At 40.1% G+C, this 27,197-nt stretch overlaps 1 protein-coding gene across 1 annotated transcript in view; it reads right to left on the bottom strand.

Moving 5' to 3' along the window:
- MAP3K5 (mitogen-activated protein kinase kinase kinase 5) overlaps positions 1-27,197 on the bottom strand; it is a 106,969-nt gene that overhangs the window by 78,405 nt on the left and 1,367 nt on the right. The window lies entirely within an intron of this gene.

The following is a 27,197-nucleotide window of genomic DNA, read 5'->3' as shown; positions in this document are numbered from 1 at the left end:
TATACCAACAACAGCTTGAAACACACCATCCACACATTTAAGAGAACAAAATACCGCAACACTGGGAATCGGCTTCTTATTATCCTGGCAAACCAGATTCATGTGATGGAATTGGAGGCAGTCAACTTGACCCTTCTTGCCTGAGAAGCAGTGGAACATCTCTGAAGCTTGGCATGTATTACAACAGTGTTAGCAACAATTCTTACCTGCAGTGTAAATCCACTTAGCTCTTTTGACGCTTTCTGTGCAAAGACCAAGAACTTCATACGTAAAATCTCTACTAATTAACCTTTCTTAAGAAATGGTAAAAACTTAAGTTTATACATGGTAACATGGTCAAGAAAGCTAAGTGTCCATTAGTGGATATAAAGCCCTTTGCTCTTGGCTATTACCAATGCCTTTAGTCACCAAGAAAGTGATAACTGAAATGCAGTGATCAAAGTTCATCTCCTACTCATTGTTTAAAATGTAACAGGGCAAAGAAGAATGTTTAAATAAATGCTCTGAGATATCATACGCGTACACCCTACTTTTTGATACTACCTGCTTACTACAGTGCTGCCAGGAAAAATAATGAATACAAACAGAGCAGCTATAAAACTAATGAATGTTTATGTTTGCTATTATCTTCTGATTAACTGGTATTAAACACACAGCCACTGCCTTACATTCATTGTCCCACAATTAATCAGGGCAAAAGGAAAGCTGATAACGGCAACTTCTGAGACAGACCAGTATTGAGGGTTCTTTTCCATTTGGGGGTTAAAAGCCATGGTAAGATAACTCTTCTGACAGACATACAGGAAGAAAAGGGCTTGTGACAAAATTTACTTCCGTGCAAGTATGAACACCAAGCATTTTTCACACTGCAGTAGCAGCTCTCCATTCAGAATTATAACAATGGTTTTGACAAGCCATGATGACATTTACTATTGGGTAAGCTTTCAGAAACAGGCAAACAACATCCTTACCTACTTCAGCTTCTTCATGGTTCTCTATGCTTGGCACAGATATCTTCCTCTTTACCCAGAAACTGCCTGCATGAGATAGGAAACCTGCTTTGGAAATCCCAGCACCATGTCAGTACAGCTTGGTATTTCTGGTTCAGCCATGCAAACCACAGCGTCACTGACTCGTCAGCACCACTGGAATCAGACATTTCCTGTCAAGAGCGTTTCCTACATCTCCAAGACAGGAAACAATTGATGGGAGCCACTGGGGTGAGAAGACCTAAACACAGGGGAATGGCTGACCTCCCAGGAAACCCATCCAGCTGAGCTAGTCTGTTGGGAGAGGCTAGCCAGAAAAAGGTGCCTGAGGCTTGGATATGGGGAAGGAAAAGCAGGTAATGACCATACAGGCAAGTTAAATATGCCATATATTACGGGAAAAGCATGATAATTGTAGAAGCTCCAACCGATGTGCAAAGTATGCACAAGGGCACTAAGACAGAGACATGCGATGGACACATGCTAATTCTTATCTAGCCTAAAGCATTATGGTTCAGGATCCTGATAGTAATCCTGGCTCAAGTAGTGTAATTTTTATGAAATGGAAGCAGAGACCCTGCACCGCTTAAGTAAAAACTGCAGCCAGTCCCCTCAAAGGGGAATTTCTGAGCACACATTCCCAGCAGATGTAACGCAAGCCCAACAGTCTGGTGGGTGTTCACTTCTGGATGCTGTGTAGCACAAAGTAGAGATAGAAATAACTAGGGCACCTAATACTTACCCAAAACCCAACAAGTTACTTTCAAATACAACAGTATCATGTTGCCCTCAGACTGGTATTAAGCCCACTGCTCCCTGAATAGTTAAACTGAGTTGAACTTCTCTTGAATTTAAAAGTGACCTTCTACACCTAGACTCACAAGCAAAAGGTACGATTTCATTTCAGATAAACTCTTCTAACAGCTAGCTGGAGTGGTCCTGACCCTCCCCCACATGTTTGTATCAGATCTAGCGTGGCTAATACTCAGTGAGACAACTGAGTAAATCTCTATTTGTTGGCTTGGAGGGTGGGGTGAGTGCGCATGATCAGTTGCCTCCCAGGTCAGTTAGATGATCTCACTTTCCATCTACACAATCACTAGGTCCTATATAAAGAATGCACCAGACACCACAATATCTGCAGGGATACAACAGAATACCTCCCTACTTCAGCTTAAAATTGAGAGCCATGTATTGTTCCAGTAGGTAAGGAAATTTTATCCTCCATACAGACATGGATGCAACATCCACTTGTTCAGGAACCCTAGATACAACATCATCACAGAAGGAAGAAAGTACAGAAAACAAACAAACACACATACACACACACCCCAATCCACCTCATTACAGATACAAATTAAGCATCTATACCCATACTGACAGACTCTGTATGTGATCCAATTTAGATCTCCGGGAATCTGCTCAATAACAAAAATAAATTAGTTAATCACTTAAAAAGAAACCTCTCCTCTTTCTAAAACATTGATAGTTGCTGATTTCTTGATAGATAAGGTAGGGAAGAAGAACTACTTAAGCTAAAGGATGACAGCGTGGCACAAGAGCAAATATAAGCTTCCCCTGTATAACTTTAAACCAGAAATCACGAGAAAGTTCATAACCCACAAATCATGATATTCCGGAGCACCTCCCCAAATGTTTAACTGATCCGTGGTGTTTCCTCTGCTGTCACACAGGAGCATTGCAAAACTTGTACTCTCTCCCACAATGCATCAAGGTGCTTCTTAGAAAAAATTGTGTGAATCAATTCCTGCCAACTTTTGTAGCTAATTGGCTCAGATCATTCTCATAAAAGCAAGTGCAAGACTTCACCAAGCAGAACCATTCAGACAAGGAGGAGGGAAAAAACAACCGATCCCTCAGTATTCTAGACAGAGAGCCTCTGAGTGAAACCCCAGCCTTGTTGACTGCACTATGCTTCAAGAATATGAAGGAAAAAGAACCTCTTGCTTCTGTAATCCAAGGCTGATGGGAGCAAAGCAGAGAACACTTACCGAAATAAAACAGCAGAAGCTGGCAACTAACTGGTAACACAAAGGAAGTTCATACAGATGTTAGAAAAGGAATGAGAAGGGGGAAGAATGTAGATGACAAACATAAAAGACTGTGTAGGCATTAACACAGCAAACTACATGGCAAAATCTAAATGACTGTATCAATTATCTGAAGACAACTGGAACAATATAGAAAGGCTTTCTGCTGAAGAAAAAAAAAGAAGAAAGCTTGAGATTCAAAAAATCCACTCTCTCTTGGTCCAAGACAAAGGACTGTGTGATGTTATCACATGATTCCAACCCCCAACAATTGGGAAAAAAACACTCTCAGCTTGATGCATGTGGGAGGAACTCATGATTAGGCAAGAATAAAAGATGACAAGCAAACAAAGAGCCATTTATTTAAAAATAACCTCAATACGTTCAGGCTCACTGCATCTGTATCAATCCCAGTGAAACAGGCTCCCCAGTGCCAAGAACACCAAAAACTAATATCTCAACTCCCAACTTTGCATCAGAAAAAATACTCAAGAGCCTAAAGAGATAACTAATGAGGCTCAGCTGAAGGCTTGAGCACATTGCAGGGCATGTAAGTGTTTTTCAACAATCTACAAACACAACAGCAGAAAAAGTCAAGGAAAACAAGGCAAGCTGTAGCAACTCAGTACATCTACATTTAAAAGTTTTGTCCAGAGGATCTACATCACTGGAAATTTTTTTCATAGAATCACTACGGTTGGAAAAGACCTGTAAGATCATCAAGTCCAACTGTAAACCTAACCCTGCCAAGTCCACCACTAAATCATGTCCCTAAGCGCCTCATCTGCACATCTTTTAAAAACGTCCATAGATGGCAACTCAACCACTTCCCTGGGCAGCCTGTTCCAATGCTTGATAACACTTTCAGTGAAGAAGTTTTTCCTAATATCCAGCCTGAACCTCCCCTGGCGCAACTTGAGGCCATTTCCTCTTGTCCTGTCACTCGTCACTTGGGAGAAGAGACCAACACCCACCTCTCTGCAACCTCCTTTCAGGTAATCGTAAGAGCAATGAGGTCTCCCCTCAGCCTCCCCTTCTCCAGGCTGAACAACCCCAGCTCCCTCAGCCGCTCCTCATAAGACTTGTGCTCCAGACCCCTCACCAGCTTCGTCACCCTTCTCTGGACACGCTCCAGCACCTCAATGTCCTCCTTGTCATGAGGGGCCCAAAACTGAACACAGCATTCGAGGTGCGGCCTCACCAGAGCCGAGTACAGGGGCACGATCACCTCCCTACTCCTGCTGGCCACACTGTTTCTGATACAGGCCAGGATGCCGTTGGCCTTCTTGGCCACCTGGGCACACTGCTGGCTCATATTCAGCCGGCTGTCGACCAACACCCCCAGGTCCTTTTCTGTGGGGGAGCTTTCCAGCCACTCTTCCCCAAGCCTGTAGCATTGCATGGGGTTGTTGTGACCCAAGAGTAGGACACGGCACTTGGCCTTGTTGAACTTCATCCAATTGGCCTGGGCCCATCAATCCAGCCCATCAATCCTCTGCAGAGCCTTCCTACCCTCGAACAGATCAACACTCCCGCCCAGCTTGGTGTCGTCTGCAAACTTGCTCAGGGAGCACTCAATCCCCTCATCCAGATCATCGATAAATATATTAAACAAGACTGGTCCCAAAACTGAGCCCTGGGGGACTCTGCTTGTGACTGGCTGCCAACTGGATTTCACTCCATTCACCACAACTCTCTGGGCTCCGCCATCCAGCCAGTTTTTTTACCCAGCTAAGAGTACGCCCGTCCAAGGCATGAGCAGCCAGTTTCTCCAGGAGAATGCTGTGGGAAACAGTGTCAAAGGCTTTACTAAAGTCCAGGTAGACAACATCCACAGCCTTTCCCTCATCCACTAAGGGGGTCACCTTGTCATAGAAGGAGATCAGGTTAGTCAGGCAGGACCTGCCTTTCATAAACCCACACTGAGTGGGCCTGATCGCCTGGTTGTCCTGTACATGCCGTGTGATGGCACTCAAGATGATCTGCTCCATAATCTTTTCAATGAAGACCAAGTACTCCTTTGGCCTGGTCAGGATCTTAAGTAGAAAAAAACCCAAATAAATAAAAGCAAAGAAATAAGTAAGAGATGTGATGGTATCTGTGTGATTATTTTGGTTTATGTTTTCAAGTTATGTGCCTTTAAGACAGGAAATGAAGGAGTGATTATTCATTCTCTGGAGAAGTGACTGAGACTACCCAAGAAGAAAGTACTTGTGGGACCACAGGTATGCTAACAGAAGAGCTCAGAGAAGAAAGAGTCCTACAAAAAGCAAACAGCCTGGCCTCAGAGGTGATGGAAAGATTTCCTAAAGTCTAAAGGAACTGTAGAGAGTTTGCTACAGCTCCAAAGGTGCAGAGTTCATTAAAACCAAGGCAGGAAACAAGAATCCACCTCAAGGACAGGATGGGCAGGAGGAAAGTTGATCAAAAGTTCTTTTTATTTCTGTTTATTCTGTTCTGTTTATTTATGCCTTAGTGACCTGAAGTTTTCTGCACCTAAGAAGAGAAGTATTCTGATTTTTATTCTAATAAAATCTTACTATTTTCATTTATAACATGGTCATATATTTGGCTTCTTTGAGCAGCTCACTGTGACAAGAATGTCTAGGCAGATCCACCTCCAAGGTTCAAAAACCAACTCTGGACTTCATCACAGCAGCTAGAGGGATCAGATCAAAGCTCTGTTTAGCTCAACGTCTCCTCTCTGCCAAGAAGCCCGCAGGCAATGTTGCAGAGATTGTAAGAATGAGGCAAATAAATACTGACCTTTCTCAGTCAGCAATCCAGAGACATTTTCAGAAAACTCTGAGCTAACTAGAAAACTGAATAGCAACAACTAATTTAGCGCTTAATATTGTCTGAATAATTACAGCTGCTTCTCTTCATATATGTTACTTTGCATTCACTACCACTGAACTTCAGCTGTCCTTTACCTGCCCATTTGCCTGGTACCATAAGAGTTTCTGCAATTCTTTACAGTTTTGACTAGCCTGCAAATCAGCCAACATTGCCATCATGCTGTTCACCAGCAGGAAGTTTCCAGATCAGCCACGAATCCTCTGAAAAGCTCAATTCAAAAAGAAAGTACAGAGCAATCCTTTCACCAGCACATTCTTCTACTGGCAACCTTGATTCACTGCAAAACCGATATTCTGTTCCATTCCTTTAAGAACATATTCATCTGAAGGGAGTAAAGATGTCATCTCCAGTCATTTTGTCTCTTAAAGAGTCTTCAGTAAGGTACGCTGTCAAAAGCTTTTAGACATCCCAATACACTGTCTCGAATGGACCACCCTTAAGTACAGGCTTATAAAAAAAAGTGCGATTTCCCTCTATAAAAAAGCCATGTCAACTATTCCCTACTGCCAGATGTTATCCATGTGTCTATGCAATGTATTCTTTATTTATATTTTCAGCCCATTTGTCCTATTGGTATTACATTATCATCTCCCTTTCCTATGCTGCCAACATCAACTGAAGCCAGAAGTCGTACACCATAATTAACAGCTCAGCTTGTTTCAGTTGGAGCTCCTTGAGAACTTTTGAGTCATCACTACATAGTTCCTCTGAGTTGCTACTGTTCATTTTATCAGCTTATTTTAAAATTATTTTAAAATACCTGGCAATTTAAATCTGAGTCAGGTCCTCAGCCTTATCCGTTTAAAGAAAGTCTTTCTTAAGTTCATAACAGGAAAGCTGCATCTTTCTCAAGTCCTCCTTTTCCATCTTGACTGCATAGGATCCCTACCTTGCTACCTGTTGGTGAAGCATTTGACAATGCTTTTTTTTGTAGACTGTCTTCAGCAAGTACTGCTGAAACTCTTCTGGAAACTGTCTTACTAAGGCTTACATTTATTTTGCCATAGTTCATGGGTTTTTTAACTTGTTTCCTCATCTGGACAAAAGTTCTCCCTTCAAAGAGCATCATTCCATGCCTCCATCCTCTTGGCAATGTCACTTTCTGTGTGTTACTTTAAAATCTCTTTTAATAAGTAGCATGCATTTCCTGGGAGCAATTTTCCTTAAGATGTCTTCATGCTATCTGAAAGCTTTTCTTCATTTTAGTTACTCCTTTCAATTTCTTGTTAAGAAGCTTGGTCATTTTTACACAGGTTCTAGTAGAAATGTGATCTGCACCAAGCCAGACTAAAAGGGTAAGACAGACCAAGGCAGAGTGCGTATACCCTTCTGTAGAAGGCCAGAGCCATGCCCATTAAGATGCTGAAAAAAATCCAGAAGCATTTCTAATCCGACGATGTAGAATTATTTCTTATGACATTTTCAAGTCATGGGAGTTAACAATTCCCAATCCAGTGATACCAAAACCAATTTAAATATAGAAGATTCATAAACAGCGAGCACAGACTGAAAAATATATAGTATTTCAAGAATATGATGAACAGCAGCTGGAATGCCTGTACAAAAATGGAGATCTTCCCAGGCTTCTGAAAATTTGGAAGGAGAAGTATTCTAAGAGATGCAAACAAACACACTTGTGGAATGTCTTCACTTAGTCAAGAAAATATTTCTATCCTGAGAAGAAAATACCTCTCATAAATAATACAGTATTTGAGAATTTTACGCCCCAAGACTCATCATAACCAAAGGTACAAAACACATCTGCCATCCCTGGTTCTTACCACCCTCTCCACAAAAATCTCTACACTGTAGCATTTTCACTGCTGTGTCCAATGTTTTCCCAGGAATAGAAAGACACTGAGAAAACTAAACGCTCAAGGGCTTAGGAGTCTCACATACTTAAAAGGTGCACAATCTTTATTCATTAGGCTTGATGCAGAAAGGAGTACATTCTTAGTAGCTCTGCTGCAAAGTAATCATAACAATTCATATTCTGTTAAAAAACTGGTATGAGAAGTTTCATCTAAGGTATCCGATCATAACTATCAAGCTGGCAATATACTGTGTTGCTTAAACTTAAGGCTGGATCCAGGACTCAGGAATTTAAACTGCTCATTCCTACTTTTTGCAGTTTTCTCTTGAATATTTTAAGATAAACTCCAAGTTCTGTAAAAACCACACAATTTTTCCTTACAGGATGAGAGTACTTACCCATGGTTCACTGTCAAGCTGCAGCACAATTATCACAAGGAACCGTGCAAAGTCATACTTGCATTCCTGACTTGTATCGGCTAGATATGGCTAGAACTTGTCTAAGGCACCCATTTGGGAAGCACCCTGAAGGACAGGAGGGGAACTTGCTCTGAAGTGAGACTGACAACATTCAGTAAACATATTTATTATCCCCTATGCTTAGGGGTGCTAAAATAAAAATGTAAAACTGTAAAGACAGCATACAGGAAAGAAGAAAAAAAACACTTTTGCACATACTAGCAGTCACAGAACGAATGAACCAGCACTGTAGGCTACCACAAAAAAAAAAACCCCACATTCTGTACTGTGTGAAGGGGAGTTTCATATGAAAAACACAAGATGTCATTATCCTCCTCACAAGGCATCAAATGAAATGCTGTGCACAATCTGGGGCATAACTGAAGGAAGAAAGTCAAACTGGCACAGTATCTAGAAGAAAGGAGCAAAACATCAGAGTGAGAAGAGCTTTAAAGACACATGATTAAGGAGGAATGACTGAACACACTAGAGTTCTTTCATCTATGAGAAAAAAAATTATTGCTGGACATGTCATATGACAACTCAGTGCATAAAAAGTTGCTGCCAAGCACAAAAGCAATTAAATTTCCCTGTGTTTGTGAACAGTGAAAGAACAATAGGACTAAATAAAAATTTACTTAAAATATAGAATAACATTGTAGGTATTTTTAAACATCTCTTAGAATACATTTGCTTCCAAAGTACAGGAAACTTAGAGCAGATTTTGGGGAAAACCAGTCTATCTTTAAAGGGAACTGTCTCCACGCAGGGTTTTAGGGAGGTTGAAGACTTCTTGCTACTGGAAATTTCCAATAACAGATTGGATTCCTCATGGTGGGGTGAGGACATCAATACCTGATCCATCCCTGGAGTTCAAGGTGGATTAGTGACTACATGGACTCCCTGCCAACCCTACATTCTTCAATGATTTGCATTGCGCTTTTTGTATTTGCAAGCCACACTATTCTCATTTAACAAAAACCATACTGCACTGCTGCTTCTGATGTCACGTGATTAGGACGCTAACTTTGTCAGTTTTCTTCATGTTTAAAATGCATTCACAACAGTTTAATTAAACCTAAATAAAATAAAATAGGAATGCTTTTATGCCAATATCTACACTGCAGGTATTCCAAACAGTCTGTGTGCACAGGTCTGATCTAGTACATTTTGATTATGTATCAGAGGAGCTCTCATGAAATATAGAAATTAATATTTACAATAAAGAAGCAGACAACAAACACCTTCAGCAGCCTGAGACACGATTTTATTGACTCTTTACAAGAATGCTCTTATCTGGATCGGATGAATGAAAAGGGGTAGAGAACCCTCCTTTCAAATTTCTGTGAAATGAAAAGACAAAATGGAAAATTTGCTCAGACCATGTTCAACTGCATTGTAATTTGTTTCAGCAAATTGCACAAGAGTAAACCAAGTTGTCCCATGGAAAGTGCTTCTTTTACTCCAGCATGTTCTAGATGTCTCTGATGTACTTTTAGTGTTTCTGCACAAATTAAGGGTTGCATAATACCCTCCACACACATCCCAACCAAAAGAAGTTCCTAGAGGTACCTTCTACAAAACCTTCCTCATGTGTCCAAGTTACAGAACAGTTACACTCTAGGAGGTGTAATGAAGTATATTACTTTCAGAAGTACTCCATAGTAACCAAACTTTTTCTTCCACTTAAGTCAAAAGGTAGTTACTGAAGGGCAAAGGCATTAAGTTACTGATAAGAACTTTTAAAAACAAACAACCCCTTCCCACTGGCAGAAATTTGTCCTGGGGCAAAATATCCAGAGATTTATTGCCCTTCAAAGAGCCATGATTAGTTTGTATTCTTTACTAACAACAGCTACATCAACAGAAATCCTTTTCACTGCTTTTATCCACCTCCAAGACATCTACAGGCACCACTTTAACCACGAAGAGAAAAATATAGTTGTCAGAAACTAGACTGTGGAAAGCGTGTGCTAAAGCATCCCTAGGGATAACCCCACCATTACAGAGCCTAGTCACCAAGAGGAAATCAAGTCAAGATAAGCTTCCATTTCACCAGAACCCAGGTTGCCTCAAGTACCTACAAGGTCTCAGCACATCCTAGGGAGGTCCTCTCAGATACACTCAGCAGTGGATCCTAGTCCCCCTCCTCCTGACTCTGCTCTACAGGTCTCAATTCCAGGTTGCTGGAATCCACGCTTCAAAAAACATGAGCTTAAACACTGAATTCCCCAGCTTCACTTTGAAGGTGACCCACAAATTAAAGATGCAGACCTACTGCCAGAGAAAAGCATCCTGACAGGATAGCTCCTGGAGCTCTGCTGTGATGAAGCTAAGGAGGCCATCCAGGTGGCCGTGCAACAGTGCACAGAAAACACATCCCAAAGCCAATCTGGCACTACACTCATGGACAGTCTTCCTGCTATTTCAGATGCCAGACTGATGGCAGATCTTCACTCAATGTAAACCACTGTGCTTCTGTGAACCAGGTTGTAGTAGCTGACAATCTGTCCCCACCTGGCATTAAATACATCAGCCTTGTTTATCATCATCATTTGCATCTACTTCTGGAAAACATTTACAATTTCATTTGTCTAGCAAATTAGTTAGAAAATTTACATCATCTGTTAAGGAACTGTGTCAGTTTGGTCTTAAGGGTAGCAGCATTAAGTCAGATCAAAAAGTCCATCTAGTCCAGTATCTTATCTCTGCCACTGCCAACAGCAGTTATTACGGAAAAGAAAAGAAACAGAGCAACTGCAGAGCCACCTGGTACATCCTCAAAGCTTCTGGAAGAGCTCCTGAGTTATTTCATGTGTCCACCACACATAATAGGTCTCAGCAAACCCATCCCTCATGAATTTTCGTCCTTTTGAAGACTATGTCCTTCTACGGAAAAGTGTTTCCTTTATCTTCTTGCAGATAAGAGTTAGAAGGCCAAAAATTTAAAATGAGTAATTGTTCCTTAATCATTCTTTCCTTCCCATTACTGATTTTAAATTATGTCACCTTTCCCTTTGTTTTCCTTCTGAAGAGACTGTATCTATTCATGCTCCATCTGCATGGAAACAATTCCATGAATGCTTCTGATAATCCTTTTTTCCCCCTTGTCTGTGTCTCCCACCAAGTTACAAATTCAATTTTTGAAATGAGATGAGCAGAGATGCATGCAATAATAAAGATAAGACAAATCACAGATTTATACAGCAAGTGACTTTTCTAGTTTTTCCCATTTCTTTCCTCGTAACTCCTGACATTTTTATTTATTTATTACTCCCATGAGGTTTTCAGGAATTTAGTCACAATAGCTCTAACTTCTGTTAGGCATCCTAATAGATCAGAAAATAAGCATGCCCAGCAGCATTTAGTCCTTTTGTGTCTCTGTCTATTAATTTGCTTTTAAAATTAGTCTAGTGACCACACTGACCAATATTTCTCAAAATAAACCTATATAAACACCAGTTTATCAATTGCTTCATTGCTCACAGGTTTCTAGGTAGCAAAGCATGTTCTTTCCCTACAGGCACAACAATAAATTCACCATCTCTAGCACACCAATTTATTGTCATTTATTGTTTATGTGCAATGTCCTAAATATTCATTGTTTAAATTCAAAAGATGATTTCTAGTTTTTCCTACTCATCTGCACCTTACAAAGCCTATTTATGTCCCATTCAAAGAAATCCTTGAAAAACAGAAAGATATATCCATCTCTGGTCCCATACCTCATATACCTTATTCATTTCCAGCTGTTCCTTTTAAACAGAAAAAATAAAAATAAAAAAAGAGAAACCACCACCACTTTCTTTCATCAACAAAAGCAAGCTACAGAATTACAGTTAAGTTGCTTTGTCCACTTAACACCAGTACTAAGGCTTCACAAGTCAAACACAATTTGTAAGCAGGTAGGACAATCCTCCCAGGGTTTGGTCAGACCTTATTGATCCCTAAGTCATAAGCACAAATTTTGCACACAGCCCTCCTTGCAATTTAGCAGGGAAAAAATCTGAATCCTTTGTGCCACCTGCAGCACTCAACCACACAAATCAATCTACTTCAGTCAACACAGGGAAAGTGCAGTGTAAACACTACAGACCTGATTAAACTTAATTTGAAAGCTCCCCTGGGCTCCACCAAAAACACTGCATAAAAGTATGTGCTTCACACAGAAAATAAATTCTTAAATTTAAAGATGAGACTATAGTTTGGAATATTCAAAAATTAAAAAAAGCCCTCCATCGGAACCTGACAGGTGTCACTAATGCAGCACATGCATTATTACTTCTATCACAACAATTCACAAAAGATTTAGCTGGAATCAGTGTCCCACTTAGCAAAGCATACCATGGTGTGGACTTAAGTAATCTTGCCCTGTGACACAAAAGCCTCAAATACTTTTAAAAATTTGAAGGGCCTTGTTAGAAGCTAACAAGGACAAGGGAGTTTACCTCCAGCAGAAAGAAGCAAAGTTGCAGCCTTGTATACAGTTGCAGACCTACAAGTTCAACTACAGTGCAAGTATTATTGCTAGCTACCAGAAAGTTTGTAATGTCTGTCCTTTTGTAAACCTCATCTCTCACCAGTTCCCAAGGGCAATAATTACAAAAGTTTTGGATAAAATAAAATGTAGCCCTCATCTAGGAAAAACTGGAAAATCTGAACTTTCAAGAATATTAGGCTAACAAAATATAAATTATTTTAGAAAACATATTCGAAGCTGAAGTATACCAGTTTTTCCTGCAAGTTGTGATTCTGATCCAGCTTCTTAATATAGGCACACAGTGCACAATCACTGGATGTTTGGAACTGGTAGCACAGCAGCTTTATTAGAACCAGAACATCTTTAAGTTCAGACAGACACAGATTCATCCAGACTGCTTTATTCAGCTTAAGTTCATCTCCCTTTTACATAGATCAAGTTTGTAATTAATTTCAGAATCTGAGATATGACTCTGCTTTAGCCAAGCGGAGCATGGGTCCACAGATCACATAGCTATCCCTCATGTTTTAAGCCTGTCAGGGTAAGAGTGAGAGTATCAGTAAAGGGGAGAGGAGATACATGCCTTATTCTTATTAAGGAGGACAAAACTTTACACTAGTTGCTCTACCAAAATAACCTCATGTGTGCACATAAGCAGCTACTTAGTATTTACGCTCCTGGATTTTCACACTCAAATTTCCTGAGAAGCAACTACTAATTTGCAAACCAACACAGAAAATGCTATATACCTAAAATTACTACTGCTCACACCACCCCACCATCTGCCACTTAAGGCAGCTCCGATGCCCAGCCTCACAAGTAACTGCACTATTGCATCCCACAACAGAAACGGATATGACTCACCCAAGTTAAATTCTTAACGCTTGACATGATGGCTGCTAATTCTGCAAAACAAGATTAAACAGGTCTGATAAGCAGGTCTGCATTTGGCTTTGTCAATGGTAACTGCAGGTGGCCTGCGACAGCTATGATTTCTTTCTCATTCATTCTGTTTCACAGCAAAAAAGCATAGTCTTGACTTACTCTTGCTTGTCACTCTCTGTATGAATACACGAATGCTCAAACTTTACTTCCAAAGGCAAACCATTTTTGCATATGATTCCAGTACCAAAAGCTGCTTTTATTTTGCTACAGCACTGATTTAGAATTACCCCAGCAGAATCTAATATCCAACCACTGTGTAAGAGTTTTTAAAACTTTTCTTCTGATTTGCTGTTAAGGATCATTGACGTTCTTGTCTCCTTAACAGAAATGAGCCATATCTAAATCATCAATGATCACAGCAGCAGCACATCTGATCTAGCTGGCAGCTCACCAACTCAGGAAACCTGACTTCTCTCCTAAGCTCTAGGTAAACTCTACTGCCAAACCTCAGGCAAGTCACTTTACTCAATATCTTTCTGGTTTCACTATCCTTAAAATGTTGTTCCCTCTATTTATTCCGTCTATAAAGTGCTTTAAGACCTATAAAAGAAGTAGACATATTACAAGTCGACATATTACCCACAAACAGGAATAGCCTGTATCGTTGCTAGTAGAGGCAACTTCAAGATAAAACACTTAGAGTGCTCCAAGTGTTGAATTTGATTCTGAAGCATTTATATATGGATATTCACCAAGCTAGCACAGTGCCGAACTTCATGTTTAAAAAAAAATATTGTTCCAGTAGCAGTTTTTGAAACATTTTAAGTGTCTTGCATAGCATCATATTTTTGAGTAAGAACAAGGGCCAAAAGAATAGGAACACAGTCAAACATTTTACTTGAGAAAATAGATTACGAACTAATCCATCACCTAGATTTCTTGAATCACAGCAGACCGCAAAAACGCAGGCTAGCTAGCCCACAACTGAACCAAGGAAATGAGACTAGAAGCAGCTTACTGATTCATCAATTCCAACTGGCTAAATCAGTAGTCCAAGAGAAAGTTTGATGACTGGCATAGGTTAGTAGAGCCAAAAGGGTAGGGATGATCATTTGCACATTTAACAAGTGATTTATTTAATATTCTATTTCTATTCCTTCCATATTCTATGTATGGGTAAAAATGTTTTCATTAGAAATAATTTCTGTAATTCAATTAGTATTCCAAGTGGCCTGCTACAAATTAACTAAAATAATTCAGTATGCAAGATCTAACTGCAAGATTCAACGTAGGCTTCAAGGTCCATTCAAGCTGAAGTGATGAAATGGTAAGATAACAGTCATTTATGCTAAAAATAGAATTTTTTTTTTCCTACAACAATTACTGATGTGAATAGGAAAGCTACACAGATGCAAGTCTTTGAATAATTGCCAGCGAAATAGATATTCAGCTTTATACAAACTGAATAACCAACACAACTGGTAAGAAATGCACCTCAGTGTGCATTTGCTCAGTATTAACACTTGAATTCTCATGCTTCAGCTTCTTCTTCAACTTCTAAAGAGGGGAAAGAGAATCATTTAGGATTAAGAAACGTTTTGAGATATTGCAGAAAAAAAAGTGACAGTCACCACCTACTCACACATTCCTTTTCAGCAGAGTAACCCTCTTTCACTTTGAGGAATACTGAGATTTGTTCAAAAATACCTGGATACAAAGGCCAGCACATTAAACCATGAAACGTAGGAACCAATTTTGTCAGCATTGAACAAATCATTTACAATAGTATGAGTCCAAATTTTCTTTTTTTTGAGTCCAAAGTTTCTTTTGCAGTCAACCTTCATTTTCCACAATGAGGCTTTTCAGTATAACTGCAGTAATGCAGAGCAGTTGTATTATGCTGAAATTAATCACTGAAAAATATTACATCTTTCATCAAAACAGGAACTGAGAGGTGCTCTCTCAGTTATGCCTTACAGTTGGACTGAAAGTCCAAATGTACTAAAATGGAAAATAAATTTTTTACATCACATTCAGTCATGACTTTTTGCATGTTACATGCAGATACAAAGGAACTGATGATCCATGCTGGAGAAGATTCATAAATGCTGTACTTGCAATCTAGTTCTATAAGGTATTTTTTAGAAAGATTCCTTTTTAACAGACAGCACATTAGCAGATTATTTGCTTGATGACTATTGAGGTCTAAGACTTGCAATAGCTACCCACTGCCCTTCATTCAGTTTAAGGGCTCCAAGAAAGACTGTGAATTTGGAAGCTAAGATAGCTGCTGGAATTGTGCATTCACAGATGCAATATCTTTAACCCACCTCGCTGAACAGATATGGCACTGCAACTCTGCAAATCCTCAGCTGTCAAACCAAGCTTCAAATCTCTTCAAAGAAGCACACTTGTTACACCTAAACTAGGAAACCAGTAAAGCAATGCTGATTGATTAAACATACCCCAGGCCCCACTTCTGCATGAGGACCAAGTGGCCTGGAATGCCTTACATCCATCTTAAATTCTCCTAGCCTTGGGTTGCTTCCTTCAGACTGGCCACTGGGAATGCTACTGAGACTGCACTAGTTGGCAGAGGCAAAAAGCATGCCAGAAGTGATAACAGCAGCACAGGCAACTGAACTCTGGTATCCATGAATGCTAGCAGAGGTGCAGTCACAAATTTCAATTCAAGTGGCAGAATCTTTGAACTTTCAGCTGATGAGATGTCCTGAAGTTTTTGTTCCAATCCACAGCAAAACCCAAACAATGTTTTCAAACCTTCCCGTAAACAGAAAGTTTCTGAAAAACATCAGGCTGAGAGCACAAACAGCTGGCACAGCCAACATGAAATACACTCCTTAGCCACCGTTACCGGAAGAGGAAAGGATATGAGGCAACCCACAACGAGACAGGATCAAGAATAACATGAAACCACACCTTTAGGCAATCTCAACTCAGGTTGCTACAGTCCTGCTTTTGGTCCGTCCTCTGGAACATGTGCTCAGCTCGGAGAACTTACTCAACAGAAAGCTAACCAGAAAGAAACAAAGGGGTCAGGTAGCAATCAGGTTGGCTCCCTGACCAACCTCATTGTGTAACTCTGAACACTGAAAGTGGCACCAGGGAGAAGTGTGTTACTCCACTTTTTCATCTACTTAAGCTTATCCTCAAAGGAATACAATATACTCAACTCCTCCAGCAGTCCTACTTCTTGAGAGTAAGTGCACACAAAAACTGATTTTATCATCTTCTTACCCTACTTAGAACTGCAGCTAGAGAGAGGCAGCAGTATACCCTTAGCAGGAGGATAATTCTCTTTTCCGATACTGATATGCATATTGCAGTAACTGTCACCTTACTCACATTTATCAGCACTAAAGATTATCTGAAAACATGCCATGTCAACTAGGCCTTTTAGTGTTGGAAGTCTGAGACCATTCTACTGCAAAAGTACAGCTAGGAATTACTGTGACAGTAGCTCTAAATCAATAGTTTCAATTCATAATGGATAAGGAATAAATAATTTCTTATGAACTGAATTAAATTCTGAAGACAGGCATCTGCCAGTTTGCAACCAGCCACAGCATAAACGGCAATCCACTAAGGGTTGGGAAGTCTGCCTATCAGAAATTTTTTTTCCACTGGAGCTACTATTAAAGTACTTGAACAGAAAAGAAAGAGAGACAAAATATCAGGTTGTCAACACAGTGATCATTCAAAGCAGAGACACTTCTGGGACACTGCAGAAAACAGACCAAAATGCAAACAGTTAAGCAACAAAAGGGACTGGAAGTTTTCCAGTTACACACCCACCTGGCAGGGTTTGCTACAGAAGCTCTTACTTTAGATTAGCCCATTTTCCTAGAGCTTTTATTGCATTTTGGCTTTCTTGCATCAGCTGGAAAAGGAAGATCATGGGTTCTGGTAATAGAATTACTGGCAAGAATCCTTATTTTCTTGCTTCTTTTATGGGACACTTTTAGAATGCATACTTTTAACACCTTCTCCATTTTCCTCAAAATTGTGAAATACATCCAAGTGTGTTGAGATATTTAAACCAAGTTAAAACCACTTATCACTTAATGACCTCCACAAAGTTCTTATTAAGCCTCAAAAAAATAAATGCATCTGAGTAAAGCTTCAATACAAGCTCTTTGAGTGCCAGCTAAATCCAGCCCATGAGACACTTGAAAACTCATCTACAGAGAGTTCTGCAATACACCCCAAGCCTGGTCCAGCAAAAAGCTGCTAGCACAGCTGGGCTGGGCTGCATCGTGCAGTCTTGACCCTGGACAGTGCTGCCCATCTGGGGTCCAGCCTAGGAGAAGGCTTGTCCAGAACCCAGCGTACACCACCCATCCCCAGCTCTAGCCCAGGCCAGAGGGCTTCCTCCCTCATGCTGAGAGGCTGAGGAAGCACTTTCTGTCCAGCTACAGACCTAGACTCAGTAATGTCACGTGAAGCTCAGACTACACCACCGGAGATGGCCTTCTATGGCTGTAGTAAGTCAGGGTACCCACATGCTGCCCCTGGTCTGCAAGAGCAAGCAGAAGAGGAAAAAACACCAGTCCTTTGCTCACTGAGACCTATAAGTAGGAAAGAACATAATCCCTCAAGAACAGACCAGAAGCAAGTAGTGCTGCAAGGTCCCAGCACTTCCTCAAAGATAACAGCACCGGCCACATCAGCCTGCTCTTACAAGGGTAATGCCTTTTCTCCCCTCCTCCCTTTAGAGCTGCAACACCAGGGAACATGTTCTTTCCCCCCCTCTACCAGCGCCCTTTCAAAAAAATATTAAATCCTGCTTTGTACAGCAATGCTATAACTGTACAGGTTGTTTTGGAAGTGCCACTTTTTTTCTGGTTTGCCCTGGAATGTCTTCTATGCTTCATATGTGCAACACTCACTATACCCAGAGTTGTTACTCCTGGTTAATAAATCAGGAAAATCTCCAAATTCATTGACAACCCCAGAAGACATAAAAGGAATAAGAACTCCAGCAGAAATAAAATGAAACTAGAACCACCAAGATTGAGTTACACAGTTTCAAAAAAAATAAACAAGTCTAAGAAGTTCTGTTCCTCTCCTAATTTACCCTCCACAACTGTTTTTATGTGCATATGTTGAGTCCTATAGGCTTCACAGTCTTAAAATGTAAATAATACACAAATATTGAATGAATTAATCAGGGAAGTTTACCTCCTGAAATAAGTTTCATCATCATAAGCAAAGAAAATAGTTTCTGCACAGCAGTTTGCATCATTTGCAAGGTCACTGAAAACCCTCGTAGGAAACTACATGTTAAAGTACTCCAAGTATCATATGAAGTACATTTATTATTATATTAAGTACCAGTGGAGTTCAGCTCTGCAGAAAATGAAAATTGAAACTGACCTCAAGGAAAAAGAGAACATAAATAAACGGGACTTCAGTTTATTTACACAGGTAACAACCACCTCTTTGCTAGTGAAAGTGATTGGGACAGCGTCACTGAGCCTTTTGCAATTCCACTTGACCCAGGAATGGTGACAGTGTTCGGAACTGACCAAATTCTGCTCCCAAGGAGACTTGGAAGGATTCCCAGCTCTTCACACCAACCGCCTGGCAAAAACTTCTCATTTCCAACTGCGATCTGGAAGACAACATTATGTTCAGGAGGCAAATAGCTTCTGCCCTTCTCCACAGATGCCACACATCACTGCCACTGATGGCAGAAGCTGCAAAGAAGAACTGAAGACAGGATGCAGCACACAACCAAAAACCTGGCTTTGCCCAGCATGCCACATTATTGCCAGCATGTGGAAGCAGGATCAGTGGTCAGCACACATACATTCAGATTAAAGTCAATCCTTTTCCATATGAATCACCTGTAAGGCTCCTGGAGGAATGCTAAGAAACCTTATCTTGGTACCACATTGAAAGGCAGTAATAAACCACTAAAACACAAGGTTATGGCATACATCTAGCATGTTTCCCCTCAGAGATAGTTTTCTAGAGGGGGAAAAACAGTACTGTCATGCTTTTAAAAGCATGTGTAGCTGTAAAAATCATACTGAAGGTGGACATAGGAGCTTTTAATCTTATGGGTGTGCCTCTATGGTGGAGTTAAATGAAGCACTTGGCTACTGTGTCAACATAACTGGATAAATTTATACCAAGCACGAGGGGCCCCACTTCAGAACCATAAATAAATTCCTGCAGCATTACAAGTGTTCCTTTCATCTTGGTACATCACTAGTCTCCCTTGTTCACACCCAGGGCTTTCTGTGCTTTGGTCAGACGACTAACTTGGTGCACTCTTGCACACTGCAGAACACACTTCTGTTGGAAGCACTTAAGTCCATGGGAAGGTGCTGGAGGACTTTCAACTCTTGACAATTCTTTAACCTGAATCTTCACACTTCACAGACTGCAGGTTTCAGTCTATAGTCCCTAGTAAGCCAGAAAGACTGCACTGAAAGCAGCATTATACCTGTATCAGACAGGTATTGTGTAAAGGGAAAGAATATCAGATAAAACTCTCTGCAAGAGCTGCAGGTAGCTCTTCTGTGAAGACATCACTGAAAAGCTGTCTTCACCACTGAAAGCACCAGCTGCTTACTCACCCCGACTGCACTCTCTGCAAGAGACATCCACTGATGCCATCAGCAAGCAAGTCCCAGAGCAACTCATTTACTTTATTACAATAAGGGAGAAATGCAGAGCCAAGTTTTTGCAAGGGCATCTAGTTCCTAAATCAAAACATATGTTTCTGTGGGATTTGAAAGAGTGCCTATTCCCACTGACTTTAAACAAGTTGGTCTGTGGGAAATCTTTAAGCCCCATGCTACATCTAAATGCATCCCAAAGGTTATGAATAAAGGCAGATATGATTTAGAAGAAAATTCAACTCTGGCATGCCGTTGTTAGTAGAGAATCAGCAGCTCTTCATAACTGAAAGAAGGATTATATCTGCTCCAGTCAAAGAATAAGTTTGGTCTCAGAGAGAAAAAAGTAATATACACTAAAAAGCAGCAGCCTGTGCTTGTGTGTCAAGCTCATCATGAGCTTCATTTTCTCTTGGAATACAAACAATTACAAACTTCTTACAGAAATCTACCCATCACTGATTACCAGAAAATTCCCCAATTGTCAAAACAGATTTTGCTGTCATCTGTCACACACACGTTCTGCTGTACAAGATGACTTCACTGACTGCTTCATATGCCTGCCTCATTCTAACAAATGCTGTACTTCTGAGTATGTCTGTATCTTTGAATATAAACCCCCAGAGAAGCCATACAATATAAGCAGTAGGAGACTACTGTGGACAGTGGATGTTCAGGGACAATCTGAAGCAGGGAGCCTACGATGAAAGACGGGAATCCTAGCAATAATTTCCATTTTATTAAACACAAATGTGGAAAATCCCTATCATTGTTGAGCCACTGAGTTTTTTTTAGTTTCTTTGGGTATAACTTACAAATACAACTTGCAAGTTACCTATGCAAATCCAGCAATTCTAAATAGCGACTGTTCCAAAGGGCTGGGGAAAAAAAGGAACAAGTTTTAAATGACCAGCACTACAGAAGATGCTTAAAACTCAGCTTTTCTCTACTGAGAGACAAAAGAAAATGAACTGCCATAGAACTGAAGCTTTCACTTGCTTAACTTAATTTTATTTAAGACCATAACAAACAGGAAAAATTACTGAGGATAACGGTGCTAAATGATGTATTAAGGCCTTTTTACTTTTCACTTGATCCTTTAGGCTTTAACACAATTTGTTCCATTCTGTTGTCACTTGCTACATTTACAGCTTTTTGTATTATGCTTTTTTACTTTAGAAAGTGACTAAAAACAGAAGTCAAATTCTTACCGTGGCTGCGGTAAATTCAGGAGTCATTTCTGTACGACACATCCTCTTCAGAGCCACAGAAATGCAAACTGCAGGAAAATCAGTCACAGACTTTCTTTTGCATTACTCAGAAAGCATTTATCTAGCTCTATTCAGCCTTCTCTCCATTGGGGAATATATTTTCATTAGTTCTGCTCATACAGGTGCCTTATGATGAGTTTTCCATCTTCACTGTATTTTATAACCTGCATTTCTCCCACCACTTCAAATGCTATGCAGCACATAGTATTTGAAAACTAGCTCTAACACCCTGATGCACCTAACAGAGAAGGTAGCATTTCAAAAGCCTGTAACTTCTAATAATACAACAAAAGCCTGGATGTGGACTGTGTGTCCAGGTGTCTCACTGATATCACTGGGAGATTTAGTAAATAAGCACTGCAAGAGCATAGCCTTAATATTATTACATTATAGAAATGGCTGGAAAGTCACACTGGCATCAGGGCTTCTATGCCCAGGGCACCCATGCTATATGTTCTACAAGCCTCTCAGCTGGGGGAGAGGCCTAAGGAAGCTCTTGCTGCACAGCAGAGCCACAAACTGCTATGACAGGCCAGTGACTAAGTTTGAAAGAGAACCCAGGTCTCACAGCCCACATATATAGAAGGCATGTTTGGAGAGGATGTATCTTCTGTGCTCCTCCTACTTCATACAGAAACTGATGGGATATCAATCTTCCAGTCACCTATTGACAAGTAGCCTGATACATACAGTACCAGTATTGGAATCTGGTTCTAAAATTTACAGCTGATCCAGCAATGGAAATATTTGTGAATATGTTATTTCAAATCCCGTAATTTCTTCATAAATTCAGAAGTTCTCCACTAGCACTAACTATGACCAGACAAAAGAAACTTTAGATCAGGATTATATTTTCTCCCAGACTCATCATCATTTTTGTTGTAGATCATGTTCAGGTGCTTCAGAATGAAATACTGTTTTATACTGAAGACGTACCATGCATTTGTTTTAGGTTCCTAATGCTGCCTTCTATTAGAGTCTGGAATCAATATCCAGAGTCAAAAGGAGCTTTAAAACCCATCCCATTTAAATGTTACAATATACACTACGCATTCAGACACAGAGATTCTGTACTCATAATACCTCACATCCCTGACATGTCTATCTTGAGAGTATGGCTATAATCATCAACTCTATTATGCGCACCATCTGCATTATTAAGTTACTCAGCATTTCTTGCTCCAGCTCATCACTTGCAACACAGTGCTGCTGAAATGCAAAGCTCTTTCAGCACGTGTTCCACTGACATTGAAACTAGACTTTATTTCAGTAGTTGCCCTTGGCTCTGAAACTGGACAAGAATAATGCATCAGGATAACTACTTCTGCTACATAACAAGAACTATCATTTAGAACAGGGATTCTCCAGTCATGATGCTATAGAAACAGCAGTGGTTATTCAGCAGCACCTGGGGGATTGGGGGTGGTGGTGGTGTCAAAAAAATAAAATAAGTGATGGATGCAAGTGCTGCATAATCACAGAAAGCATGTGCAGTATTTCAAGTGTCTGACAAAACTCTGTTAGTGAAATGAAAAAATAATAATCAGGAAATACAGAGAAAAAGGTGGTAAAAAACCTAATCATTCTGAGAGACACTGTGGAATAAAGCTTGCAGTTTCTCTCTGGTAGTGTTTTTTTTTCTCCTACAAACAGCTAATATGGTAGGAAGCATGCTTTTTTTTTTTAACCAGGGAAAACATTTACATCAACTGCTAGAATCAAGAACATCAGTTTTGATAAGAACATCACCTCCTTTGGGCTTAAGAGGAGAGTCTGCATTAGTGTACAGAACTTCCAGGAAATTTATATAAAGGCATAAATCACTTCAAAAAACAATTTAGCATCATAGAATTCAGCATATTTCAAGAAAAATAGGAAAAAACTGCAAGAATGCAGTTGAACCCTGGTACTGCTTTACTGCATTTCTGTGTGCCTGTAAATGTTTATAAATGCACAATCCACAAACACTCTGTAAAGTCTGCAGCAACAGTTTAGCTGTAGAACACCTTCCAAGCAAAGTTCACTCTCACACAAGTGACTGTACAGGTTCTCTGAAGATTTTGTATGCCAAGATTCTCCCCAAGCACATTACACAACATGTTTCTAAGCCCAGTAAGACACTAACAATTTCTGGCCCAAACCTGCATAGATTCTAAAAGCAACGATGCTGAATTCTAGAAACAAAGAGGCTAAACCCACTTTATTATCTGTTATTTGATGAACTCTATTTTAGTCAATCATTGCTGTTATAGGGAATTCCCTCAATAGCCCCACACAACAGTGTTAGTACAAAATAATATCATGAGGGCCATTTACTCATAAAACTTGAGCATAAGAAGCTGAAGAAAAAAAATTCCCTAGTATAACACAACATTAAAGTTACAAGGAGAGTTTTGTATGACAAGCACACCAGTCAAGCTGTTTAGCTTGAGAACCATCCTAAAACAAGTGACTGTACAGATTAGAGAACCCAGATCCTCCTCAATCACCAATACAAAAGTCAGAATGCTTGATACTGTGCTTCTGACAAATTACCATTCTTCAAAAAAATTTATTTTGGAAGCTTAATCTTGCAAGGCAGACCAGCAGCAGGAATACACACCTGAAAATACTAAACAAATGACCCCTCTATCCATGCACCGTAAGTCAACAGAAGTTTCTCCAAAAGATGGTGCAAGGTGCTCCAGAGTAGGACAAAATTCCGATAAGGTTTCTCTAATGCCTTAAGATTTATCTCCCCAAAATATGATACTACTAACCTCTTCAAGAAGAAAGAGCACAACTTTTACCTTTACAGTACTGTACTCTACAAGTCATTCCAAAATCCTCTCTTCATTATTTACCCTGGTTTTGACACTAGTACATCACTTGTCTTGCTAGTCAACTGAACACTTACCCCTAACCTACCCTGCCTTTTAAAATCAATACAACTTAAAAGCAAATGCCAGATTACAAGTCAAATGAGTTATTTCTTTGATCAACAAAAATCTAACTAATCCTGAAAGCCTGTGTGAAGAAATTAGCTTGACTTAGAGCACCTCCCTCCCATGAAGAGCTGACCCAGATTACCAATTCATGCTGGTTTTTCCTTCTATGGTACTTTTACCTTTTTTCTTTTTCTAAAACATTCTATTCAGCTAGTCCTTGATGCATCTGTGTAATACAAAATTACTGTGTGAAGATCTGCACAGAAAGCAAATCATCCTAATTTCGATTGCCTAAAAAACAATGGGAAAGGAAAAAAAAAAATGAATGTTTACCTAAACCAAACAAACTCTGAAGTACTCCATACACATTTATGGCTGTTTTCATAAGAAACCGAGCAATTAAAGAAAAAAGTCACAAGGATATGCTGATCTGGTCATTACAATGTAGAGAAAATAGCATTTAATTACAAATATCAATGGTTATAGTCATGGTGTTTTAAAAGTCACTGTCTACTGCACTGTAGAAGGGTTTCCCTGCTATATTTTGGCATGTCTCTAATTGCCTGACTCTTCAAACATTCCTGAACTGTTTAGAAATTAAGCTGAATTTAACAGAGCCCTGCAATTTACCTGCAGCAGCTTACTACAACTGGAGGGGGGCAGGGCAGGGAAAAACTCTGTATCCTCTTCATGAAGGAAAAAAAAGCCCTTGAGACAGCTGATCAAACCCAGATACACTGAGTTTTGCAATAAATGAGAAATGCTAGAATAGGCTCATTCTTAATATTTCGTGCCTGAATGGTTCAGTTATACACAGCCGAGACCTACTCACTAATCATATGCATTGCTAATTATGTCTCAGCATTTAAGGACCATCAGTTGACTGAAGCTGGCAGAAGAAGATTATTAGTAGGCTAATCTACATTTAGAGCGGATGATGAGTATTTACATCTGAGATTAGATTTTATTTAACACTCCTTGAAGTTCTCTTTGAAGCAGTGAAAGGCATGAAGTGAACCTACCTCAGAGATCACCAAGAGTTCAGACCATGTTATACAAAGCAGAAACAAGATATTAAAAAGGGAAGTCTTGATGATGGACAGATACATCATACTGTAGCTCTTCCCCCACCCCAAATCAGTTGATTTACATGCATTACAAGAGTTGAGAGGTTTATTGGTTTATGTCATTCAAACACAGTTAGAAGCTTGATTTCCCAAACCTTCATGAAATCACATCACTCCGTACTCTTCATACCTTGAATAAGATCAATTAACCATTACTTAATTTGAAAGTACTTTTACTGCTAAATTCTTATTTGACATTCAGTCATGCTGTACTATTTTCATACACTGTATTATTCAAATATAGTGTGCAGACATTCTTCATCATTATTACTAATACCGTCTTTGATCACTGAAAGAACACAGGAAGAAAGAGGACAAGAAGGGGACTAGGGAAGGAGTTTAGGTCACCTACAAATGCACCCATCCCTCCCCCTTAAAGCAGTTTAAAAAAAAATAATCTATACAATAGTTACACCCTCCATGACCATTTTGGCTTTGTTCCCTACACTGCTCCCCATTTGCATTCTTCAGCTTAAACAGCTTCTACTCTTTAATGCTGTTCTGTTCCCAACCTGAGAGCCATTTTTTCGCTAGCTTAAAGTTCCTGGAGAACAACTAGTTCTTAAAAAGAGAGAGTGTGTGTAAAATGCAACAGGAATAAAGAAACAAGTATGGAAACTCACAGATCCTTCTAGACCTAAGTTAAGCCTTAGAGTCAGCAGCACAACGTAGTTTTGGGATGGTAGCTTGTTTATGACTCGTCAGCTCAGACAGTAGAGAATATTAGTGGAGCAGACACAAGCTTTTACATCCTGCTCTCTTCAGTCCAGGAGCTGGATGTTTCTCTCCTAGTTCTTTATACATTTATGGGCTTTGCAACTAAAGCAGAATGGCAAAGCACTTTTCCTGTTTTGCAATACTTTGACTAAATTCCCATAGCCAAACAGTACTGAAAGAAAAAGCAGTGTTTTCACATTTACACAATTTGCTCAGAAGCCATTGAAATAAGCAAATTATATTACATAAGTGTGCAGTTATGTAGCACTATGCGCCAGACGCCTACTGCCAGATTTAAAAGGGGCCCACTTCAAGTCAAATCTCCCATTACAAGAAAAGCCTCTGTGAACTACCGAGACCCAGCCTACCGCACAGCTCGGAGTCTAAAAATTAACCAATGTAAGAGGCACAAAACCATGGATAATTCAACTCTGTGAGCCTCACTACGTGGCAGCTTCCACAACAGAACCAAAAGAGACTCTCAGGTTTCACCTGTCCTGGAAAGGAGGGGTGTCAGGGTGCTTGAAATCTGAAGTCCCTCTTATCTGTGTGTGGAGAGTATAGGATCTATAATGAAGCTCTCTACAGCCTTCCTATTTCCACCTGTGAGAACAGCCCCTCTGACTTCTGAGAACATTACCTCTAAGGCCACAGCTCTGCGAGAATTGCAAGGAATCAGCTGCAACTGCACGCTTCAGAACGGCCCACCTCACTGAACTGCAAGCAGCAGTCCATGAGGAAAAGCTTGGGGAGTTTCAAAGAGATGACGTGCATACACATGTCCACACTGAAGAGTCTTTTGTGGAAACTGCCTACAATACCATCAGGGTTTTTTTTTTTCCCCTCCCCCCTGCCCCAGGGGAGTAGGGAGCTACACTACCAGGCAAAACTTTAAATGCTCATTTTTTGTGTGTATTTCACATCAGCAAAACCCATGCCACACGACAAGCTGAAAACTGTAGGTCAGGTC

The sequence above is a fragment of the Gavia stellata genome, chromosome 2 (assembly GCF_030936135.1).
Source record: "Gavia stellata isolate bGavSte3 chromosome 2, bGavSte3.hap2, whole genome shotgun sequence".
In the NCBI taxonomy this organism is placed as follows: Eukaryota; Metazoa; Chordata; class Aves; order Gaviiformes; family Gaviidae; genus Gavia; species Gavia stellata.
The sequence above is the reverse complement of the archived record's forward strand: the minus strand, read 5'-3'. Positions and strand labels throughout refer to the sequence as shown.